This window comes from Balaenoptera acutorostrata, chromosome 19 (genome assembly GCF_949987535.1).
Source record: "Balaenoptera acutorostrata chromosome 19, mBalAcu1.1, whole genome shotgun sequence".
Classification (NCBI taxonomy): Eukaryota; Metazoa; Chordata; class Mammalia; order Artiodactyla; family Balaenopteridae; genus Balaenoptera; species Balaenoptera acutorostrata.
Genome location: NC_080082.1, coordinates 21,653,044 through 21,671,972, shown reverse-complemented (window position 1 = coordinate 21,671,972; position 18,929 = coordinate 21,653,044). Strand labels below are relative to the sequence as shown.

Below are 18,929 nucleotides of genomic sequence, written 5' to 3'. Positions count from 1 at the left end.
GAGAATTTGCCAACAAGCTGCCTTCCCCCTGGAGGTACAGTACTTGCGTTTCAGCTAGAGGAGCACAAATCCTGCCTCACCACTCCAGCACTTGTTAAGCTCAAATTTCGTTTGTACCAATTCTAGACAATTTTCTTTGATTTATCGCCTACAAACCCCTCTTCCAATTCCTGTATCCCGGCTTGAAAGGCATGGCTGTCTTTGCTTCTTCTTTTCTCTTTTACAGGGTGATGCCGACAGACAGAAAAAGAAAACCCGCCTTCTCTGGGGCTCACTGAGCTGCTTTTCCACCTGGAGAAGCCATCAATAACCTCCATCAATGGCTCACAGACTGAAAAAACGGAGGATGGGTGGAGAAAAAAAAAAAAAAAAGAGAGAAGAATAGCTCCCTCGGATCCAGCCCATCCTGGGAGAGTCTGGTATTTCTAATCCTGCAGACACTTGGAAAGAGAGCTCTGGTCAACCCCATTTTTTAAGGGGCAACTAAGACTCGAGAGAGTCTAACCAATCTGCAACAGGCATCCAGGGAGTATCAGGAGCATAAATGGGACCCAGACCTGCCTGACTGCACATTCCGTACACCTTCCATAACACCATGTTACTTCTAAGTGGAAAAAAATATCCCGTAGGCTCTTATTCCTCAGCAAACACTCTATGCAAAGGTCACGAAGAAGTAAAGCCACCGGCAGGTGTAACTTCCGACTCTACCATTCCAACATATGAACACCTGAAAATCACTTAATCTCTTTAAATGTCAGTTTTCTTATCTGAGGAAAAAAATGGGTATAAGCATCTTTATTGATGATTACACAGGGGTAAAATGAGATAATAGAGCAAAGAGCCTGGCACGATACAGAAGATCATTACATGTGTGTACTTCCTTTCTTGGCTCCAGAAGAAAATGGTTTTTTTTACCATAAGGCGCCTGTGGCAGAAAAGTGAAAATTTAATGTAAAGAGGATAATTAATAACAATGAAACTGAAGCTATTGCATAGGCTAATTATACATGTGGTACTCAAATGCAAAAACACAATGGCAACTGAGAAAAGAAAGGAAAAATAAAATTAGTAAATGCTACATCTCACCCACACAGTATCCTAACAATTTTCTTGCAGTCAAGACAATGAAAAAGTGAATTATGAGGTACCTTAAAAGGAACTGTACAGGTTTTTACAATCAACACAACAAGCTTAAAGGAGGAAATCCTTTTAAATTAAATATTAAGTCATTAGACAGCTATAGAACTCAGCAATATCAAGCTTCCCACATATTTGATGGGACAGATAAAACAGCTTTAACATTATATAGTTCACTCTTCTATTCATCTTCAAGACTTTGCAGCATCGTACCTCTTCCTATCAAGGATAAAGCCTACTCTTCTCGAATATTTTCACTTCAATTTATGTTGGCCAGTAATGCATCTGTACGTTCTCTGTGTGCTTAACACCCATGTCCACATCATTCACAGGTATGGAAACACAGAGACATTTAGTTCAAGTGTTTCTGAAGCAGAAGGTGGCAATTATGTTGATCCTCTGATTCTCGGACTATAATCACTTGCTTGAGAAACTCCCACCCCCCGGAGATGCATTATCACTGAAAACAAATTATGGCGTCGTCTGTTCATTCTTCTGGAAATCTCTTCCATGTCTACCCCTAGATATAAATATAGATATATATTCCGACAATATATAAAAGTCAAAGGAATCTCCCCAACACTGAGAGTGAAATCAAGGGAACTAAATCTGTGATGGTGTTTGTCTACAAGACTTCACAGTGTCTTGCCCTCACTCTGCTGTTTCCATGTGTAGAAAAACAATTCACAGACCCCTGCTATGGAGTAAATATGAATATATTTATTGAGCTCAAAACCTCTGCCTTCTGCTTGAGACATGTGATACATCAGTGTTCCTGGTGGCAGCAGGAGCATTTAATATATCAGTGGGGATAGAATACCTTCAGTATTAGCATCAGCAAAAACACTGCAGTTGTCCCTTGGTATCTGAGGGGGACTGGTTCCAGGAACCCCACCTGCGGATACCAAAATCCATGGATGCTCAAGTCCCTTATATAAAATGGTGCAGATTTCGCATATAATCTACACACACCCTTCTATATACTTTAAATCATCTCTAGATTACTTATAATACCTAATATAATGTAAATGCTATGTAAATAGTTACTGGCATGCAGCAAATTCAAGTTTTGCTTTCTGGAACTTTCTGGAATTTTTTTCCAAGTATTTTTGATCTGCAGTTGTTTGAATCCGTGAATGCAGTGGATACAGAGGGCTAACTGTGTTTCATATTATGCTATTACCCTAATAAAGGGATAGAGAGTCCCCAGAGGAAACCATGGACTCTCCCATTGAAGTACAGTTGTAAAAAATCCCCTGTCACACTGGAAGAAACAGATATTTTCTTCAAGAACTTCCCAGAAACTTTATAGGATGGTGTTATCAGTCTCAAAACGTAAAGAATTCTAATCTAACAGACATTTTGATGAACAAGCCGTCAAGCATTTGTCAGCTGCTGCTTCCTGCTGTACTTTGCACTAGAGATCATGAGGTAGGTAAGCAGTGAATGCTCCTGTGGTGGGATCCTAGAATCAGCCACTCAGAGGGAGTTCAGAGCCTCTTAGCACAGGGGAGGAAACTGAAGGAACAAAGCAAAACTATCAGTAATACCATTTGGGGAATCTGTGGCAGAGGCTAAATGAGAAGGCTCTGTGGCAGAAGCCCAGGGCTTCTGACTGCCTAATCACAAGCAAAGGGTTATCCAGCCACTCTTTGTCTCCAAAACTTAACAACAGTTTCAAAATGAACACCCATATGTGTATAAAAAGTGATATCACCCCATTCCAGCACGCCTGCATTTATTCCTAAACTAGGAGTGGTCTGAGTCATGAGAAGTTACAGAAGTAGCCAGCCTCATGAATTCTGATAAAGCCTTTCACGTACAGGGGCATGGTGAATTCATTCAGGTAGGCGCTATGACTGAGCATGCTCTGTTTCTGTTTTTGTTTTTTTTAAATCTTGAGAAAGATTATATTTCAAAGTTACAGTAATCAAAATAGTATTACTCTATTTTTGAGTAAATTTAAATTTAGACTTACCCTAACTAGTCACTAACCCTTCTTTTCTTAGTTCTCTGTTTTGTTTCTTTTACTTTTTTTTTTTTTTAACATCTTTATTGGAGTATAAGCATGCTCTGTTTACTAGGTGCTGGGGATACAATGGCATGTACGATAGGTCTCTTCACTGTCTGTATGAAGTCTACAATCTAAGTAGTGATCACTAATAGATAACAAGGAGGAAGGAACAGCTGCTATAGGAAGAGTTGCTCAGGAATAGCCTCTCCAACAGATTTATTGAAGGCTGGGAAGCCTTGAAGGACAGGGAAGAGTTAACGATGGGGAAAAAAACAGTATTTTTAAGTATGGCAATTTTTTTCCTACCGTGGTTTTCTTTGGATTTTATCATAGAGAAAACACTGATTTTTTTACCCCCTCCCCAAGATGTTTTCTGAAAAGCATTTATACATATATTTATATATATGCTTTTACTTTGATTTGTGTTATGAAATGTATCTTACTCTGTGTGTGTATGTGTGTCTTTCCCAATCAGCATTCAGCTGTGAGTCTTCCAGACTCTGTGATTATGTTTTGATGCTTAAACTCCTTAGCATGGCCTGAAAATGGAAACCCTTTTACAGCCTGGCATCTCTTACGTTTCTTGATTCAGCTGAGCCCTGTGCCTTGCAAAGTGCATGGTCCAGTCAAACCAGATCAATTTCATCCCTTCAACATGCCAGGTATGTTTATGCTTCTGTCATTTGCACAACACATGCTCCTGGAGGTCCCAAAATGAACTTCTTTCCCTTTTCCACAGGGCAAATTATGTCTCAGTCTTTAAAATCCATCTCTTTTCTCCAGCTTTCTCTGCCTGACTCATCAAGTGGAATTAAATGATCAATCTCCTGGAAACCTTTCTTTCCTTTGTATAATTCTTGACTCACATTGCATTGTGATTATCAATTCAGTTCTTAGGTTTTATTTATTGATATTTTTAAATTACCAGATAATGCATACTCAGTGTCAAAATTTTGAGAAATAAAATGTATAAATGAGAAAATAAACATTTCCTTCCACTATTTTCCCCTATTTTTAAACACAATTGAGATCTTTCTTCTACTGCACCTGACCTAACCACTGCTAAACATTCTTCGGGAACCCTCTTTTAACAGTAGTGTAATTGCCTGTCAGGATGGACAACAAATTATATAACCATTCAACCTCCTACTGTTGGGCTATTCAGTAGTTTTAATTTTTTCTTATTATAAGTAACAATGCAGCAAACTTAATTGTGCATTAATCTCTGTCCATATACCTGTGTATTCTCTTAGGAGGGATGCTTACAAGTAAAACTGCTGGGACAAGAGAGGTGATATTTTAAAGCTCTATGTATATATTGCAGATTATTCTCCAGAAAAGATGTTTTAATTAACACACCCACCAGTAGGGTGGAAATGGCCATTACACTCCTCTGTCCCGTCATGGTAGCAACTGCTCCACCCATATATTTTTGTAAAAGGTGTAAATGCATAGTTGCTTCAATTTCTCTTTCTTTGAATAGCAACACAGTTGAATTTTTCATATGTTTGTGTGTATGTGTGTGTGTGTGTGTATGTGTGTGTACAGTCACACATACAATTCTGGGAACTGTATTATTAGGTCTTTCCCCTCTTTTCCATTGGGGTGATGGTATTTTTTTCTTATCCACTTGCAAGAGCTCTTTATTCAAATATTAAAATACTTCTTTAGATCATATTAGTTTTGAGTATGTCCCAGATTTGCTCTTTAGTCATAATTTTGCTTATGATATTTTTTAAAATAAATTTATTTATTTATTTATTATTTATTTTTGGCTGCGTTGGGTCTTCGTTGCTGCGTGCAGGCTTTCTCTAGTTGTGGCGAGCAGGGTCTACTCTTCGTTGCGGTGCGCGGGCTTCTCATTGCGGTGGCTTCTCTTGTTGCGGAGCACGGGCTCTAGGCGCACAGGCTTCAGTAGTTGTGGCACGCGGGCTCAGTAGTTGTGGCTTGCGGGCTCTAGAGCGCAGGCTCAGTAGCTGTGGCGCACGGGCTTAGTTGCTCTGCGGCCTGTGGGATCTTCCTGGACCAGGGCTCAAACCCGTGTCCCCTGCATTGGCAGGCAGATTCTTAACCACTGTGCCACCAGGGAAGTCTGCTTATGATGTTTTTGATGTACAAAAGTTGGCAGTTTAATTTGTCCATTCTTTGTGATTTTTTTTTCCCCTTTATGGTTGTTTCTTCACATGCCTGGCTCCCGGATGTACCATGACCTCCATTAGGACAGGTGTCCTACTTTATTCATCTTTGTATCTCCAGCACTTTACGGAATGGCAGAGCCCGGGATATAATCTTTCCTCCATGAATCCTTGCCAGATAGAATTGTATTGTATTTTCTTAGTAAAACTCATCTCTCAAATGATTTGCTTTTATATACGAAAATGCACATATATATAATTTTTATATATTGAATATATTTCATATTGGATAATACTGCAAATACACACCTCTCTGTATTCACTATTCTATTATTTCTCTTAAATACTTAAACTGATCCATCAAACTACATATCCTAAAAATTGATATGAAAATTTAATGGTATTGCAAAGATGAGCCACTCAGTATAATAGTAATGCTAGGATGGGTCACACAAGATAGGTAGGGAGAGTGTCCGCTATCGATTGCAATACAATAGAGCCGATCAAAATGGTGGATGACTTTGTCTATCAGAGTAGAATGTTATCTGCTAGATCAGAACCCAGAACATCCCAAAGGGACCCTGGGCTTTTTTTTTTTTTTTTTTTGTATTCTCCAAACCATAAAGGCATCGTATCACTCAAAAATCTTCACTCTGAATATATTCTGAAATAAAACTTGACTTCAAATAGCTGTATAGTTTACTAATGTGTTCTGAAATCAATTTGTGTTGAAAACGTAGATGTGACTTGTAGTGTAAACACAGAATGGGTTCAAGGAAATGTCACACAAAGTCCATGCAGCATTCCCAACAGGGAGGGGAACAAAGGAGAGAGAGGTGCTGATGACCCGCTCTGGTCCACGCACCACGCCCAGCACTTGCCCAGTGTCGCTGCTTCCCATCTCAGTGGGAGTTCACCTAACAGTCTCTCCCCTTCCCACTTGGATGAGGTCCCACTCAGAGGCTGTGGACAGGAGATCCCCACCCCCTGGAGGAAACCACAGGGCTGCCTGTCCACCCACATCCTTTTCAAGAAGGCTCAGCTTCCTGGGCCATGCCAGCTTAAATTCATTCCAGCAGCACCCTGACATCTGGCCAGGTTCCCAGCTCCACTGTCTGCCCAGGTGACAGCTAGGAAACTCACCCTTTAGCAGGTAATAGCTGTGTAGAAAGGAAGAGGCAGGGACATAGGCCTCACCCAGGGCACTATTCTGCCAATAGGACTGTGTAGACCAGTGAGCCCCTCATCATAAGAGGGGGAAGAGTTGGCTAGAAAAAAGTGCTAGGCAGTGTCTGAGCACAGGTGAGGAGCATGCAAACCATACCACCGGGGACAGTCACAGAAGCCGGACTGGACCTGACATTCTACTTTCCCCCAACATCCACACCCAAATCATGGCTCTGCTCCTTCTTGCCTCAGCCTTAATGTGAAATGAAAAGCCCAGATTTAACTGAATTTCAGGAAAAAGAAGCCCTCTGGGGAGAAAGAATTATTTGATAATAAACTTCTAGCATCATCTTCTTATATCCATTCATTTAGTCATTTGTTCATCCATCCATTCATTCAAAGCTTAACACCCAATTAAAGGCAGGATGCACAGTGGATAACAGAATGGATTTTAGCATCAGGAGGGTCTGAGTTTAGTCTAGAGTCAACCCACCATCAGCTTGGAAGTTTTGGACAGGCCGCTTAACTGTGGTAAACCTCATTTCCTTCACCTACCACACAGGATAGGGGCACTGCAGGGGGATCAAATGAGGAGGCACACAAGGGGCACACGTAGTAGAGCATGGCCCATAGTAAGTGTTCCTTAAACAGGAGATACTTTTATAATAGGAAAGAACACCGTATATTTGTAGTGAATGTGTCTCCCATGAGCACTGTTCCAAATGACTTGATCCTGAAAAACAGCTCTGTGAGATCTTACTTTTTCTATTTTGACAAGTAATACACTGAAGCCCCAAAACGTTGAGTGTCTCGCTTGAATTACCCAGCAGCTACTTTTCAGATTTGGAGTTTGTGTCCAGTTTTGTCTCACTGCCAAGCCTGTGCTTCTTCCAAGGTACCAGGTTGCCTGGTTCAAATCTAGGCAGTGAGATGAAGGAAGAGTGAGAAACAGTCTTTCCTCGCTTCCTAGTGAGAGAGGACATGGGAACCAATCACAACCAATGATTATGCCCAACATGGTAAGTTTCATACTGAGCCTGAGCAGCACAGGAGCGCTGGCTGACCTTATGAGGTGATTGATGTCAGGGGGTCACACTGGTCCTGACTCATTTGATAAATTGGGTCTTAAAAGCTGAGAAGAGTGTGTCTAAATGGCAAGAATGGTAAAGGCTGGCTGATAGGTGAAAGGCATTCCAGGAGAATGGAAAACCTGTATCATACCTTTCCCATTCAGACCATACTGGCACCCAAATTGTAGCTGAGGCAGGCTTCTCTTTATACAGATGTTCTCACAAATCAATGGCTAGGGGATGATAGAATTGGCATGTCAACATCCTGCAACCCCTTACAAAGGATCTAGGCACTGGCATCAATGGTGGCTAGCATCACAAAAAGAGAAATTACAGACATTATGTGCCTCCTGGGGGAAGTACACACCACCACCTAGGAAGTAGTCTTAACAATGAATAAAATAAACACAAAAATTGAATCTGAATCTGGTTAAGACTCTCATCCAAGATCCAATTTTCAGAAGATTGAGAGGACTGAGGGAAACTCTACAGCAATGGTTCTCAATTGGAGGCAATTTTAGCCCCAAGGTGAATTTGGCAGTGTCTGGAGATGTTTTTGGTTGTCACAACTGGCAAGTAGATGCTATTGGCATCTAGTGAGTAGAGCCCAGGGACGCTGCTAAACATCCTATAACGCATAGGACAACCCCCACAGGAAAGATTATCCTGCTCAAAATGTCAGTAATGCTGAGGCTGAGAAACCCTGTATTATAGGATTATTCCATTTCTTCAATGACAGGGAGTGATGGAAGCACTTACAGATTAAAATAAACTGGACAGGACTACGTAAAGATAAAAAAAGAAAAACAGGCAAAATTAAATTATAGTGTCTGGGGATGCTCACATTGGCAATGAGAAGGTGATCACCATACAGGTCAGAAAAGTGGTCACGCTTATGCGGAGGGAATGTCCTGCATGTTTCTCCCTCCTCACAGGGATGGTGGCTTAGAGGTGCTCACCTTGGAACAATGCATTTAGCTGCACAATTGTCTTTGTGTTTTCTGTATTATATCTAACAAGAACAGAGTTTAACGTTATATTAACAACAACAAAAAAAGCCTTTCTTTTCTCACTTTGGCTAGGAGTTAATTAGCTTATAGCTACAGGCTTTAAAAAAATCACTGATTCATCCAAGTGCATAATTTCTTTTTCCATGTTTCCATAATTTCTTTTTCCATGTTTCCCACAGGTACTTAAAAAGTTATTTCTAACCTCGTCCACCCCTGTTGCTTATTTCTAGAGAATACCAGCTAAAGTCGCCCAGAGTGTTAAAGCAGCAAGCGGAATAATTAAGCATAGGTGCCCTGAGGTCAGATAACCTAAACTGTCACTCCATTCCACCGTAGTCAGTTTACCCAAGCTCCCTGACTTGGGTTCCTTCTCTGTAAAACGAGATAAGTACCTTCTACCTTCCTCATGGGGTTGTTGGGAGTATCAGACAAAGAATTTTGCTCCTACTAATAAGCATAATTATCATAAACAATATTATCATAAAGATTATCATAAGCAAAATAAGATATCTAGATTATCTTAAGAATATAGTATATAACTAGATTCTGAAAATAGCTCCTTTTGTAAAATTTAGCTCTTGATTAATTGCACACGTGTCTATTCAGCAAGTGCTGAACATGTGCTGAAACCAGTCCTGGAGGCTGGGGATGCAGACAGGTCCAGTCTCTGTCCTCTCATCTTTCATAGGAAGATCTGAGAGTCTATTGCTGCGTAGATTCACTCAGTTCCGTTTTTTTTATTACTGAAACTCACCACTTTTAGGCACTACAATTACTTCCAATTTAAAATGAGGGAACTAAAGATCAGAAAACTGCAATGCATATCCATGGTTACAGGTCTTCTGACATTCTTTGGGCACTTGCTGATTACCGGGCCCTCAGCAAAGCCCTTTTCACTCACTGCCTCAAAATCGCCATGTGAAAGAAAGGAACTCTCATTATATCTGTTTCAGATACGAAAAGTAAGGCTGTCAGATAATCTTGAGCATTCCCAAAAGCTGCACAGCTGGTACATGTCAATACTAAGATTCAACTGAACCAGCTTCAACTTAGGAGCCTGTCTTCTAATTTAAAACCCAGTGGGTCTTGTCAGACTAGCTGGAGGCTGCTTTTAAGAGACCAAACTTTTCCCTCTTCCTGGTAGGACCGCTATCTGTTTTAAAGGCATCATCTGCCTATGACATTGATTCTAAAATCTCTTCTGGATCTTCAGGTCTGTGAGCTTCTCTAAAAAGAATTGTGGTCTGAAGGAAAGCACTGTCTCATCCTTTACAGAAATCAGAAAGGTGAACACCTTGCGTAAATGAAGGCATGCAGCTAGCGCTGGGAGACTGGGCATCTATACCATAGACCAGTGGTTCTCAAACTTTATAAATCATCAGAAGCACCCGATGACTTCTTCAAACCACTCCAAGTGTTTCTGACTCAGAAAATCACTGGATGGACCACCCTAAATGCATTTCTAACACAACCCCAGGTGATACAGATGCTGCTGGTCCAGGGAGCACATTTTGAAAGTCAAGTCCTAGACTCATCTCTGTTGGTTCTGGGATATTAGAATGTTTATTCCCCCTTTCTGAGTATCCATGTGCCTCTGTCAAGAAAGCTGTTAAGAAGTAAAGAATGGGGCAGTAGGGGTGGACGCGTTCTGAAAATGGACAAGAGCTAACGCACCACTTAAACTTTACAGAGCTTCCCCATCACCTGGAGACTTGTTATAAATGGAGCTTCTCAGAACCCCCCCCCCATCCGGCTGCACAAGGCTGGGTTTAGGGTCCTAGAAGCTTCCTTTGAAACAGGGTCCCCGGGAACATGGAAGCAGACGGTGTGCAGACCACCTCCTATAAAACCCTTGGAAAACAAAGACAAATCCCAGAGCTTGTAAGGAAATAGGTCCTAAGACCCTTTGCTCTGAAGGCCAGGGTTTGGCCTAGAGATTGGACATCCCACAGAACTGTATGCTCTTAGGTGTTCCACAACAGAGAGTAAGAGAAAGTGCATCTAATTTGGGTGTGTGTGTGAAAACATCTAAGTCAAATATTCGACTTTAGGACCTTCAGAGTGAATTTTAAACGAGAAAAAAAATGATACCATTTGAGAGGAAAGGAAGCTCTAGACCAGCACACCCTGGAATCTTTCAGTTGAGAGCAGGCTTCAGAGTCAGGTGTGAATTGGAAATGTCCCAGAAGATAGGTACGGGGTAGTCAGAGCTGCTACATTTTGCACCTGACACAGGATTGCTCCCTCCAGGAATGACAGCAGCACAGCCTGAGCAATTTCAGTCTCTTAATCGCTTTCCCTTTCTTTCAGAATCCAGGGAATTTAGTCTAATTCTTCATGCCTTCCCGTAGGAATTATCAAGTGTCAGCTACCATAGAGACTCTGCAAGTTGCTTTGTATAAAAAATGTTTGCAGCAATTCAGAGGACGGTGTAATTGAGTTAACAAGTTGCAGGAAATGCGTTTACATCCTAGACTGGAACCGACGACCTGTCCATGAGAAGGTCTCGAGCAGCGAGGGCTGCCTTATTCATGCCAGTCATTCGCCACACACTGCTGTAGTGAGCAAATTCAGAATTCCAGGCTCTTAACACTTTGATTACAGTTGATACAGATGATGGAAATTAAAAACCCCACTGTTGGCTAAATGTCAGAGGGAGGATTTATGTAAATTGATTGCATTAGGTGAATTGTTTGTGATGTAACATGTTCCACGTGCTATCTCAAGGCTGATACATGGTAACTATGATTGAGAAAGTGAAATGGTAATGGATTTTGCCAATCCTATTTAATTGGGTCCTCCTCCCAGGTAAGGACTATCTTTGGACTATAGCTGAATCTACTCTAAAATATGCCACATGTGGTCATCCTTTGATATCATCAAGATGCCGCTAAAAGACAACGACTCACTTTAATATTTTAAAATTCCCTTCTCCTAATTTTTAACAGTAATTCATTTTCATGGAAGAACATTTTGAAAATGCAGAGGTTTAAAACAAATTCAAGTTGTTTACTTGAATAAATAAACAAATGACTGCAAAATGAACTACTGATAATCTTATCACCCAATGATAACCATCATTAGTTACCATCTGAGTTTATTACCTTCTAATTATTTTAACCATGCTTTTTAAAATTTATTTTTCATAGTAGAGATTGTGGTTTGCATGCAATTCTTTTTATGTATCTTCTGATAAAACTATACCACATTTTCCCATATTATTAAAAATATCTTCATAAATCTAACAAATGACTTCTCAAATCTAAGTTGTATGAATGAACTGTTACTATTTAAAGATTTCCTCTAAGGGCTAGTCATTTAGCATGGTTTCACTTTTGACTCCAATAAAAAAAATCTGATGAGCAAATTTTAACAGCTTTATTAAAGTATGATTTATATACCGTAAGAAATCACCTGGAAGAACATTTTTTTTGTGACTCAATCTTTGTGTTTCAGGTGTTTCCTCAGGCTAGATATCCAGAAGTAAAACAATTAAGACAAAGGGTCTGTATATGTTTAATCTCAAGAAAAACTTTGACAAATGCCCTCCGGTATTGATTTATACTCCCATCAGCAAAGTATTAGAGTACTCATCTTATTTCACCCTGGTCAGCATGAGTAGTAGTAGAAGTATTTTAGGTCCTGTCACTTTTAATGAAGAAGTCAAGATGTCACCATACCGTTCAAAAATGGAAACTGCATTTAGAAATTTTCATTTTCACTTTCGATGCACTTTGCTTTTGTCCTTCCATCCTGCTTAGTTTTAAGGTAACATGGTATTCACATGGGCTTCCATTATTGAACTTCTCGCTAATAATTAAGGTTGAGTGACAATATGAGTAAGTTGCATGCAAACCAAATAGCAGCCTTACCTAAACAAAGAGACATAAGCTCCAACTCTGGGTTCCCCGTCATGAGCTATATTACCCTCTCTAAGGATTTAACCTTATCATTTTCCTTATCACTAGAAAAAGAGTTGAAAGAGAAGACGATCAAACAAAAGTTGCAGTCACTTAACCAGACAACTAATACATCTCCAGGTCACTGTTTGAGACAAGTGGTTTCATTTTTAAGAAGGTATGTTACATTTATTTAACAGATACCTAGAATCAAATTCTTTACAAAAGTCATAGTTTGCTTTCAAAGAAGTGTCTGTCTGGGCATGCCAAACAATTTAATAACACTCTGTGTTTGAAGAATACAAAATGATTTCTAAATATTCTTCTACCCTCTAGTTTCAGTAGCCCTTCTAAAAACTTGTTCTTAAAACTATCAAAGGGGCTTCCCTGGTGGCGCAGTGGTTAAGAATCTGCCTGCCAATGCAGGCGGCACGGGTTCGAGCCCTGGTCTGGGAAGATCCCACACGCCGCGGAGCAACTAAGCCCGTGAGCCACAACTACTGAACCTGTGCTCTAGAGCCTGCGAGCCACAGCTACTGAAGCCCGTGCACCTAGAGCCCGTGCTCCGCAACAAGAGAAGCCACCGCAATGAGAAGCCCGAGCACAGCAACGAAGAGTAGCCCCCACTAGCCACAACTAGAGAAAGCTGTGCGCAGCAACAAAGACCCAATGCATCCAACAATAAATAATAAATAAATAAATGAATTTATATTAGAAAAAAACTATCAAAGAATGGCAAAATAACTAATTATGCCTGAACTACTCTCATGACTTATTCCATTCTCTTGAGGCATGCTGTGAATTAAAAAAATGAAGGATTTGTAACTGTTAGTTATCAGCACTTCATGTAACTTTTGATTCAAGTAGCAAATAGCATTTCAGCTCTATGTATTCATTATGCCACTAAATTGCAAAGGAAAGAAGCCAATTCTAATGAATTGTAACCATAGTTTCTTTTGCGTATTACGTATTAGAAGTGGGTAGCACTTTAAATTATGGCACACAAAACAGCATATAATTAATTTTGAATAAAAGATAATGTATTCTTGCTAAATACGAGTTATTTTAAAATCTCTTAATGAAGAACTAAGCATATGCTGTGCTGCACTGTGAAAATGTTTAGCATATGTCATTAGAGCCAACATTTTGCATTTATTATTATATTTATTTTCAATAATAATATATTATTTTAAGTGAACACAAAAAAATGTAATCACTAGCATTCCAAATGTGGAAAATATATGCAAATTACAGGAAACTTTTTGGCTCCCCAGAAGTTGTCACTAAATAACTTTTTGATAGCATGGTGCGATTGCAATTTGCAATAGAATGAGAAAAATGGAAAAGACTGTTACTTTTAAATCACAGAACATATGCACAATGAATTTTAAAATTCAGATATGGAGATAAACATTTCTATTCTGAAAATTGACATGTTCTGAGTTTTCATGGAATAGCAATGCTTAAATCTAGACCTTAAGTTCTGTCTGATTTAGTACTGGCTCTCTTTCTGACATTGTGCTTCTGGTTTTAAAAGGATGTATCCTGAAGGTTCTACACTCTTACGACAACTGCATTGAACTTCTAACTGAGCATGATCCCTAGTCTTCATTCTGCCTCTAAATACCATGATCATCATTATCACCAATACCTCTACAAACAGCGCCACCATCACCACCAAAACAACACTGAATCTTGGGCCATATCCTTCCTAGCCTTACTCTCCACATCTGTACCATGATGATGCCTAATGTCCCTATAAACTAGCCACGTGACCATAGGCAAACCACCCCTCATCTTTAAGCCTTACCGCTCTTAGCTATAAAATGGCTATGCTAAGGTCCTTTTTATTTCTAATAGATCTGCCCTTTTCCTTAGCTCTTCCTGACTGCCAACAGAAACACACAATAAAACCAGATTTTCTAAACTCACATATGCTTTCTACTCTTGCTTCATTTAAATTTGGAGAGAGGAAAAAAAAATGTGGACAGTAGAAATGAATTGCAATATTGCAAAAGCCTAGAATTAACAAAATGTAAAGTTTATTTTTGAATTCAAGGTTCAGCTTCTGTTACAGAGGAATAATGACTAATTCATCAGAAACAGACTGAACTAGAAGGAACCACTATTTCATTCTTCTCCAAATACCCTAGGTTTGGAGTTACGTTCAACATGTTTCTTTCTCAAGTACTAATGTGCAGTAATGAAAAATTGAAAAATGATAAAATTTTAAAAGAAAACAAAATAATTCATCATACCCTCACTACATAATTGCCACTGGTATTTCAGAATGACTCCTTTCCATGACTCCTTTCCATCCTCTGGTGTGTGTATGTAGAAAGTTGAAATCACACTGAACAGATAATTCAGTGGCCTACTTTGCACCTCTTAACATTTGACTCTAAGCATATGTCCATGTAGCTACATCTTCTTTGTGAATACTTCCAGTGACAATTACAGCCCACCATAAAAATATACCATAATTTATTTAACTGATCTACTCTTGATAGATATTTAAGCATTCTTTTCTTTTTCTTTTTTCTTTTTTTTGCTATGATGAATATTTTGTGCATCTGATTTTTTTAACATTTCAAGCTACTTCTTTAGTATTAATTCCCCAAAATGTGAGATGAATATTGTAAAATCTCAGCAGAAATAATATCATTACTTTAAAATAACTTCGGTGGTTTATTTTTTGCACCGAAACACTCATCCTTAGTGTTTTCTGTGAACTGTTTTGATCATACCTCGGCAAACCAGCACTGTTACCAATGTCCCTGAGTGTCCCATATCCCTTCCCACCACCACTGTTACAGTGGGAGAGAGATATTTATTTTTATATACTGCTTCTGTCTCTAGACCAGGCTTTTCTGCAGGAAGATTCTAGATGATTAAACATCCTAGCCTCAGTGCCCTGCTTAAAGTCAGGCACATTGTAGGTGCTCAGTAAACAGTCTCTGGATTGATTAATGCACCTTGAAAATCATTTATGGAGCCCCATCCCTGTCCCAGAGCTATAAACGTCCAGAGCTTGCTCAAGATGCAAAGATCTTCTCTATTTATTTTCCTTTATTTATATCCTGGCACACTCCACAAAGAATTTAGTGCAGGAGACCTCTCTGTACATCAGTTCTGTCATCTAATGCTATTGCTGAGATGAATTTGCAAAGGACAAAGCTATTCTTTCAGATGTCATTTTAACCGTTTAGTTTGCAAGGATGAAGAGGAACATCAAATTATGTCACTTCTTCAGAGACGTCTTCTTGGGTCTCCTTAGCTTGAGTGAGCCATTTCAGCTCTTTCTATTACATGACTCTATTTATGTGCTTTATGACAACTATCCCAATCTGAGATGTTCCTATCATGGATGTTCTGCCTCTTCCAACAGAAGTCTCATACAGGGCAGGGTCTGTCTGGTTCACTCACATAGCTCCGTCTTGTAGAACTGTAATTAGTACCTGGTATACTCTCAGACCTGGAAAGGTTCTGAGAGGTCACCAAGTTTAGCTCCATTATTTAAAAAGAAAGTGTAGGGCTTCCCTGGTGGCGCAGTGGTTGAGAGTCTGCCTGCTAATGCAGGGGACACTGGTTCGAGCCCTGGTCTGGGAGGATCCCACATGCCGCGGAGCAACTGGGCCCGTGAGCCACAACTACTGAGCCTGCGCGTCTGAAGCCTGTGCTCCGCAACAAGAGAGGCCATGATAGTGAGAGGCCCGCGCACCACGATGAAGAGTGGCCCCCGCTTGCCGCAACTAGAGGAAGCCCTGGCACAGAAACGAAGACCCAACACAGCCAAAAAATAAATAAATAAATAAATAATAATTTAAAAAAAAAAAAAAAAGAAAGTGTAAACAGATGCCCCAAGAGGGAAAGTTAATTGCCTGAAGTATAACTAAAAAATGACAGAATCTGGGTGAGAATCTGGAATTCCTGACTCCCAGGGCAGTGTTCTTCCATAGCTTCTTGGTGATGCTATCTCTAAGCCTGGAGCAGAGGAAAGAGGTGCTCACTCACACTGAGTGAAGGGAAATGGAAGTCCTTTGGACCAAAGCGATAGGAATCCCAGACTTCCCTGGTGGCGCAGTGGTTAAGAATCCACCTGCCAATGCAAGGGACACAGGTTTGAGCCCTGGTCCAGGAAGATCCCACATGCCACGGAGCAACTAAGCCTGTGCGTGCGCCACAACTACTGAGCCTGTGTTCTAGAGCCCCTGACCCGCAACTACTGAGCCTGCATGCCACAACTTCTGAAGCCCGTGCTCTGCAACAAGAGAAGCCACGGCAATGAGAAGCCCACGCAATGCAACGAAGAGTAGCCCCCACTCACCACAACTAGAGAAAGCCCACGTGCAACAAATAGACCCAACGCAGCCAAAAATAAATAAATTAAATAAATAAATAAAAAATTTAAAAAGTGATAGGAATCCCTTTTCTTGGTGTCTTTGGCACTATCAAATCCCTAAGTATAATTCTCTCTTTATATAGCCATTTGCACATCAACCATAATATAGATGGCAGCTGTCACTATCTTCCAATTATTGGTAAGGACTCCTGGGACACAGAGGAGCTGTGGGACATGGCTACAGCTATGTGACCAAGCCCAGGCCAGGTGCCAGGTGGCCATTTACCTGGTCCACAGACACATCTCCCCAGTTCTCTTATAACTCAGCTCAAATCGTAGGCTCATTGTCCCATTCCTGCACAAGACCATTAACCATGATTCTCCAGCAGACACTGTGGTTTCTCCTCATCCTGAGAGGCTTTTCCTTACAGGAAAATACAGGCATACCTTATTTTCTTGTGTTTCACCGTATTGTGCTTTGCAGATATTGTTTTTTGTTTTTTGGGGTTTTTTTTTGCAAATTGAAGGTCTGTGGCAACCCTGCGCTGAGTGAGCCTATTGGTGCCATTTTCCCAAAGCATTTGCTCACTTCGTGTCTCTGTGTCACATTTTGGAAATTCTCACAATACTTCACACTTTTCCATTATTGTTATATTTGTTATGGTGATCTGTGATCAGGGATATTTGATGTGACTTACAAAAAGATTAGGACTTGCTAAAGGCTCAGATGATGATTAGCATTTTTTAGCAATAAAGTAGCTTTAATTAAGGCATGTACATGTTTCTAGACATAATGCTGTTGCTCACTTGACTACAGTATAAAGTAGACTACAGTGTAACTTTCACACACACTGGAAAACCAAAGAATTTGTGTGACTTGCTTTCTGCAGTGGTCTGGAACCAAACCTGCACTATCTCCAAGGTACGTCTATATATAAATAAAAAGAACCCTGTGTTAATGTTGTTTATGTAGTGATGTGATATACTAAACAGATTCATTAAGCTTCCAGTAATGACAAAAAAAAAATCTCTTTTCTCAGGAGTTCATGGGAGGCCAAAGGCTAAAACCCACCTTGGATGCTGTACCTGTTCACTATTTATTTCTGAGACCCAAAGACTTTTAGGAGTCCAGTGACCCACTCATAGACAGGTAAACTCTGGGGCCACAAAGAGAAAAGCCTTGTATGAAGCTAGTAGAGGAGACTAGAGACAGAGATGCCCAGAACTCAGGGCTCTCAGTGGCTCCGAGCCCAATACTCTGAAGAGTGGTGTGGTTCTAGAACAATCAGCAGCTCTGGTTTACCTGGTTATATTCCTCTATTTCTAGCCCACGTCCTCTTGGCTCCTTCTGGGAGGAAGCTACGGAGCAGTGTGTTAAAGGAACGTGGAGAGGACTGGGGAGATGCTGGACTGAGACAGGATCTTCTAAATTCCATGCAAGTGTCACTACCTAAGAATCTTGATTACTAAGCTGGTCTAGTATGCTTGGGCCCCCACTTGAATTAAGCAACCCTAGAGATATGTGTGTATACATACATATACACACACACATCTATACATATATATATAAATACATATGTATACTATGTGTGCAGTTTTCTGGGCTTATTGTTATACTGTTAAAGGCACTGGTCTCTTTATAAGTCTCTTTGAAAGAAATTCTACTGGCATCAGGGCCAAGAAATGTTTTGTCTCACCTGGAAACTAATGCATTTTTCATTTGTGGTGGTTGTCTAACTCTTGGTGTTTCTCCAGCTGCTTAGGTTACTAGGGAACAGTGCTGTACGTCATAAATTATGGTGTGCTTTTCAGTGAAGTTTCTTGCTCTGCCTTACAACCTTCCTCTTGCTTCCCCCCATCTTAATTTCTTTTTAACTTTATTTTGTTGAAATCTTAGTGCAGAGCTGGTATTTATGAAGGTCATTTCAACTTCTCTTAAGAACAGAAACAGCCATAAATAAATGGACAAGTAAATAAACCATACTGTCTAAGCTCTTCACCTGGCCAACCTCTGGGAATCCAGTCACCTTTCTCCTGGCAGCCTGTCCAGAGCTTTAGTTAAACCCTAACACATAGTAATTCCTTATTAAGGCAGAGTTGGTCCTCATGGTCATCCAAGGAGCATAAACTCAAAGAATAGAGTTCTAGCTAATTA

General features: G+C 40.2%; 1 protein-coding gene across 1 annotated transcript in view; it reads right to left on the bottom strand.

Annotated features, from left to right (window-relative positions):
- Window positions 1-18,929, bottom strand: part of CDH11 (cadherin 11) — a 148,392-nt gene that overhangs the window by 108,634 nt on the left and 20,829 nt on the right. The gene's annotated exons all lie outside the window — the stretch shown is intronic.